This window comes from Macrobrachium nipponense, chromosome 24, assembly GCF_015104395.2.
Source record: "Macrobrachium nipponense isolate FS-2020 chromosome 24, ASM1510439v2, whole genome shotgun sequence".
Lineage (NCBI taxonomy): Eukaryota > Metazoa > Arthropoda > Malacostraca > Decapoda > Palaemonidae > Macrobrachium > Macrobrachium nipponense.
Genome location: NC_061091.1, coordinates 43,971,043 through 43,978,542, shown reverse-complemented (window position 1 = coordinate 43,978,542; position 7,500 = coordinate 43,971,043). Strand labels below are relative to the sequence as shown.

The following is a 7,500-nucleotide window of genomic DNA, read 5'->3' as shown; positions in this document are numbered from 1 at the left end:
TGTAGATACCGAATAATTTCCACTCAAATCGCTTCCAGCGACCACCTCCTCCAATTTCCAACATCCTTCCAACTTCAAGTTAGCGGTAACATGCCTGACCGGTCATAGCTTTTCCTCCAGCATTTAGTATGAATAACACGATTTGCTCTCAGGAAAAGAAAAAAAAATATGCATCCGTCATCCGTCTTTTTGGCTATAGTCTAAATAATTCATGTTACATATGATAATTTCCATAATAAGGAATAAACTCTTGTTCACTGCCATATCCATGCATAAGAATGACCAAGATACATGCTAACATATTGGGTATACACAAAATAATATATATATATATTCTTTTGTCTCTCCATAAATAGTTTCATCTACGGCTTATATATTGTAAATAATTTATGAATTTCAAGGGAGGTCTTAATAATTTTCCCGTTCTTTTAATGGCGTTAGCACTATAAAAAGGAATATGTGTGTATTAGGTACTGTCATCATGCTGCAGTGGACAACAGTAACGTGCAATGAAATATTAACAGGTAATAATAATATTAATGAAGAAGACTGCTTCCTACCTGCTAGTCAAATAACACTAAATTTACAATGACGATCGTAGGACCAACATCACTGTGTATCCTTAATTATACTTCACCTGTTAATGCGGACTGTGTTTTCTTCGGTTTTACAAACGCGCAAAAGCATGTCCCTTTGTTGTCTTATTTGTGATTAGACAAAATTTGTAAACTGTAAACATTCTATATATGTGTGGTATCTTCTTGTTAAATTTCCATTCAGAGTATTATCTATGCTTTAAATAACAGTACTAATATCGAGCAACCCTTCCGTAGTTCGTACTTGCTGCGAATTGTCTTTGAATTCTTATTTAAGTCTTTATTTTATAATGACTAATACTATGGATGAAGAACATCCCCATGGATCTACTATAGTAACTATATGATGAGTCTATTCATGTGCGTGTTGATGCTATAGCTATAAAAAATTATATCCCTTGATGGTCTTTTCTATATAAAACATATCCACTTACCTATGTTACATCCTATTTTCTGAAAACGAGAATCCAGAACAGCATATGAAATTCCCTTATATACCCCTTAAAACGAACTTTAATTCTCAAGTCCGCATCTATTTCAGCCTCTAACATCATAATAGACAATTCCATTATTGTAAAGTGAATAAAAACACGAAGTAAGTTAAGTTTAACGGCGAGGATAATTGTACCATTCGCTTCCTGGCTGACGTTTCTATAAGTAAAGTCTCTTATAGTGTATGGTGTCATGTGATGTCGTGGAAATTTTATATACATTTTTGCCACTGTGTGTTTTTTTTTTGAATGATTATGACCCATTATCTACAAAAATCGTGTTTGGCATTTGTTTTGTAAGCCATCTTGGATTAATGGCACCCATCTTGATTTTTCGGCATAAAATATGGATATTTTGCCCATCTGTGCAAATTCTAAGCCCTTTATACACTATTTATTAACACAAATGATGATTAAGATGTTTGCAACATGAAATAAAGTTATGGCATTCAATATTTTGAATGAGAGGACTTATACAAACCTCTAAATCCAAGATAGCGGCTAATTCTATGAGAATTTGTTCATTTGCTTTTTATCTTTTTTCTATTGTTTTATCTTTGTTCACATAACATGGAAACAAAGTGACGCAAGATAGAAAATAACTATAGACAGTGCATCGTATGTCAAGAAAATACAAAGGAATCAGTGAGCACACCAAAGCCAGACAGCTATATTCGTTTCCTGGAGTGTGTCGAGATAGGTCAGGCTATGGAGAACAAAAATACATATCTATGGCACAAAGTCTGGTTAAACTGGAGCCGTAAGATCTTCAAACTGACGGCGCAGTGTTGCACCAAAAATACTATGCTGAGGCCACGAACAAAACAGACATACAGCTAGCCAAGACCCGCCACAGCAAAGCCCTCGAGGTGATACCACACTACTAATCAGACGAAAACGTCGGCCACCTAGAATTGGCAGACCAAGTGTTCTATCTATGTCACATTCAGGTAACAACAGAAAGCAACACGGTCGTTCATTCCAAAGGTACGAAAAGAACTGTTTTTTTTCTGTTAAAGAACGACAGCCAGAAAGACTCATATGTACCAAACCGAAAACACTGGGGAGCAAATAGCAGCTGTGGTAAAAGAAAGTGACATTGCAACCTGGAAAATAAACTATTCGGGACTGCTGAATGAGAAAGATGCTTTGTCAAGAGACTTACTGTATCATAAGTCATGTATGACCATGGAATGGCAAAAGCTAACAACTAGCAGAAAGCAGGAAACAACACTGGAATTTCCTGTTGAAATTCCAGATATAGATGGTGACAGAAAGTTTATTGCTGCAAAGGTACATTTTTTCAGTCAGCTGTAGGACCGAGCATCTTCTGGAGTATTTATTCCAGTCAGTGAAGCACAGAATGACTATCAACAAATCATGCATCAACTTAATCTTCCACATACAGTTTCTCGTCAGTGCATGAAGGAAAAGATCCGTCAGCATGTTGACAATGTTGCCTTCACAAGTTCTACCAATCCAGCAAAATCAGATTTGATACAGTCTTCCGTTGCTGACACCACAATACTGCAAACTTCAACTTTGAATGACAAAGAAGAGATAACTACAATACTCAAATGTACAAAAATAGCCCGCACAGCTATTGACCAGTTCAAGCCGTGGGAGTTTGAGGGCTCAATCAGGAACCAAGAAAATTTTCTCCCAAATGAGCTGATCTGGCTGTTGAAATGGATCGTTCAGGATGACACAGCAGTTCGTTTCAGAAGTTCAAAGTCAAGAAGTACATTCTCGATGCACAAACTTGGCTCAAATGATAATTCATAACCACATAACTAATAGGCAGATCAAGCACTAACCCAAGTCTTGTGTAAGCTCATTTCTAGCAGAAAAGAGACTTGCCTCACTTTAGGGCTATCACTTGACTTCTATCATGCCAAAATAAGTAAGAAAATGATAGACATATTGTCAAATATTGGAGCTGGAGTATCAAATTATCATGCTATAGAATGCATTGGTCAGCTGTCAAAGAAAACATGGCAGACAACCAAAGTGTGTATGTACCCCCTAATCTTTTTGGTAGGCAGCCACTCAGAGCATCAATAGACAACATCGACACACAAGTAGATACTACAGATAGAAAGGATTCGTTTCATGCGCTTGCTTCATCTGTTTATCAAACTAACATGGACAATGGTGAAGCTGCCAAAATCTCAAAGCCTTTGCATTTGAAACCTCATGGCGTCTCTAGTAAACTTTAAAGATGTACTAAAGACTTAAGTGGCCTTGAGCCCTTGCAGCATAACATGTACTCCAAAGCCAACAATGAGAACCCATTACATGGAGTTTGAGCTGCCACAGCACCAGGACTGCTTGACGGACTCAGTGCAAAACATTGATTGGCTAATGTCTGTTTTGTTCGTGGCCTCGGCATGAACAAATTCTCGTAAAATAAGCCGCTATCTTGGATTTAGAGGTTTGTATATGTCCTGTCATTCAGAATACTGAACGCCATGACTTTATATCATGATACAAACATCTTAGACATCATTTGTGTTAATAATTGAACAAAATATAGTGTATAGAGGGTTTGGAATTAGCACAGATGGGCAAAATATCCATATTTTATGCCAAAACTTCAAGATGGCTGCCATTAATATAAGAGGGCTTCCAAAAAAAAAATGCCAAACACGATTTTTGTAGATAACCGGTCGTAATCATTAAAAAAAAGCCAGACTGGGAAAAATCTATATGAATTTTATACGACAGCCAAAAATGTGACATAGCAGCATGTAGTATTATATCCTCACTACGAAATTAAAATTGTGAATAGTTCTTCCTGCCTTATAATATCCTAAATTAATCATATTCTCATGATGTAGACCAGTAGACAAGTATTATTCATGTCACAGTGAGAGAAGTAAGTTTCTGCCATAATCACCAGAGGTAATTTGCATATCAATGAATGTGAACTTCATTTTGTCCGGAATGTACGTGCAAAGTTTTTTCGCTATCATACAGTACCTATTTATTCACTATGTACTGTACAGGTTTGATGATAAAGATTCATTCAAAGTGGACATGATATTAAATTGAGGAATGACTCGCTTTATTCACAACTTTGCTACCAGCATGGGTAAATCACTTAAACCTTGTTTCTTATTTTCTGTATTAATTATCCATGTGTTATTTACCTAATTCTGAGGTCGACCAAATCTATGTCAACCATTATCATTAGCTGCTCGTCATCTCTCTCCTTTTGACCATTGTTACTTGTGTGCTTTGCGTTATTTCATGTTCATTACAATAATTATTATGCAAAAAATAGCATTTTCCTAAGATCTTTAGTGAACTTGGTTTGTATTGACCAACATTTTTACCTACACCCGGTAATAACATAAAGGGCATGAATACAACATTTTCATCTGTAAAAATAGAAGTAGATATGAATAATGTAATACTTGAGCCATATGTTTTACGCAACAGATATGTTGGCCCCCATTTCTGTAAATTTAACAAACAATTCTTTTATTTGAATTAATTGAGCTTTTCTGTAATCCCATTTCTATTAGCATTTGATTACAATTCAGTATTACCCGCCATGTAGTATTATATCCTCACTACGAAATTAAAATTGTGAATAGTTCTTCCTGCCTTATAATATCCTAAATTTAATTTCAAGTGTCTGAAGCATTTGATTGCATTTGAACCACAGCTTTAACGCTCTAACAGCTAGAACGGGAATTGGGGAAGAAAGATACAAACCATGTGACGTCCTACCTCACAGTTTATATGAGGCTGTATATAACGTTTTTATGTATACGACGATTTTCCTCTTCCTTTTAGATTTCTTTCCAATTAGCTTCCTTCTCCCAGAACCTTTAATGAGTTGTAATCGATCTGATTTTGTAATTTGATTTCCATGTCTATTAGGAATTCTTTCAACTGCATTTTCTCTGTCAACATATCTTCCAAACTCTCAGCTGAAATTATAATAGCCACAGCGAAATTCTTCTTTTAAAGTGATAGATTATCCATCAACAATAACCGGAAGTTAAAATTCATTCACAGAGAGAGTTGGAGGTGGGAAAAATATAGACTTTACCGAGCTGGAAGTATAAAGATTCTATCCATGAAAACTAAATGTTAGATAACATGCGGGCGTCTAAAAATAAATATACAAAAATGTTAACCAGCAGGTGTTTACAATAAAAAAACTTCCAATACCACCTTAATATGATTATAATCTTGTCAAATTTCATATTTTATTAACTTATTTTGGAACTCAGACTAGGGAGGGACATTTTCTGTCATGAAAATCTCACACTGTTACATAATCATAAAGGAATAATAGTTCCCCTGTAGTTATGATTTATCTCTCCAATTGATCGAGATAATTAGCTTATTATACACATGAAAGTGTGCTTTATTTTGAATGTGGTTATAAGCGGACTAGAGAGACAGCCTTTTATCAAATTCAGTACCATCTTTCTTAAGCCTTTATAATCTAAATTGCAAAGAAGCTTGCTTGAGTATGTGGCTTAAATCATACGACTGTTTCAGACTATAACTGGCAACATTTCTGTTTACATGTTTATAATTGCATGCTTTACATAGTTCCCAGCATGCATTCTTTCAAATACATTTCACAGCATATTGCATTTTCTAATGTTTCTAAACTGTTTATTGTCAAGTCTCTGTTATGTTGAGGAATTCTACTCGAAACACTTTTCAAGTCTTCCTACAGCTTAGCAAGCAGGCTGCTCACGCAATTTTCCCTGTGCCCTATTGTGCATAGCATGTGCTCGTTTGTTCTGCCGTCACTAGTCTACAGCAATAAACCTTTTAAAAGCCTTTTGGAATCCCAATACCCTTCTTCTTCTTCAATGTCATAACATATGTTGATCTAGGAAAGCAACATTGGACTTTTTATATTGAATTTCATCTAATCAAATTTTTTGTAGCGGGCGGGTTGTAGGGGAAATACTGTTGTTCTAACAAGACGCTTTTCAGTATGACTCAGCTGCAGTTAGCTGTGCGAAAAAAATAAAAATATTGCAAAACTTATCGACCAATATACATACGATTTGTTTATTTCTAATTAGTTTTAATACTCTCCCAATTTATCTCATAGCAATTTTAGTTAAATGAACTGTTTTTCTTTTCAACTTGCTTACGTTTTGTTAATATAAGCGCCATGATCAAGCTCATGTTCAACATTTATTTTAATTATCTTATCTTTAAGCAAGAATGTGTCTAGGCCTAGGGTAAGGTACATAACTTCCGATGTTCCATATTTCCCTATTGATACAATAAGAGAATAATCCTCAACAGACGCAGATTACCATTATCATTCACAGGGATTATATGTAGGTAGTAGTAATTTTTTTAAAATTAAATGCTGATCGGTACGTCAATATTTTCCATTTGTTCTCTAATAGCTTGAAAAAAGGGAATTTTTAATAAAGAATTCAAAGCAGACATAAAACTAAATGTCTATGATATCTGGAATTATCCCGTCACTATTGTCCCTCGTTAACTATAATGCACATATGTAGCTTACCACGGGTAGAGAGAGAAAGACAATCGTAGTAACTCCATTCCTTCTATGGATTCTATCTGTCGTTTGAGAACCTACAGCTCCTAGTTGTCTATCCGCACATCAGCTCATTGTGCACTGGGAGACTGACTTGCGGGAACGTTTTGTACCTCAGGTTTCTCTTCTTTCTTGCAGCTCAGCTGCTGATCGTAAACACAGAGATTCACTAGATCGGTCAGTGACCGGGTTTTCTCCATCATCTGTAATAATAAGAAATTATGGAATTCACTCTGTATTATTAAAAATATATCATACAGATAAAAACATTATAGATCTGGATTATTCATCATTATCATTCATACCATATATAAAATAAGTATAATTACGTAAATAGAATTGAGAAAAGGCATACTTCCAATATTCAGTCGGAAACAATTCATCATGTAAATAGGGTAATACACTCTTTGTGAAGAAAGCTTGTTTCATCTTTGAATAGTCATTGTACCCACACATGTCAGACACATGACATCTTTCTCATTTGATATGGAAATCCATAAAGATACTTCTAAATTATTATTCCATGTAACACACAGCTAACAGATTATTACACGAGAATTACTCTAGCTCACGCGCACTCACACATTAAATCCTGTAAAGTGAGCTCTGGCCGTAAAAAAAGTCAGAGAGGGCAAAACGGAGAATCTGGGTATGAATATCTCAGTAATAAGAACACAGAAGGCGACTAGAAACTGAAAGGCGAAAATATCTGGCTATAGATATAATAGATATATTATAATTATCTATATATCTATATAGAGATTTATTATTTAAAAAATTTTTTTTTTTTTTTTTTTAAAATTATTTTCTATCTATCTATATATATATCTATATAGATAGTGTATATATAAATATATAT

General features: G+C 34.8%; 1 protein-coding gene across 6 annotated transcripts in view; it reads right to left on the bottom strand.

The window, feature by feature from the left end:
• Positions 1-7,500, bottom strand: part of LOC135205591 (tyramine receptor 1-like) — a 294,701-nt gene that overhangs the window by 38,042 nt on the left and 249,159 nt on the right. For all 6 annotated transcript variants that reach the window (XM_064236355.1, XM_064236356.1, XM_064236359.1 and 3 more), the window contains one exon: positions 6,609-6,844. The gene's annotated coding sequence lies outside the window, so the exon portion shown is untranslated. The remainder of the gene's footprint in view (positions 1-6,608; positions 6,845-7,500) is intronic.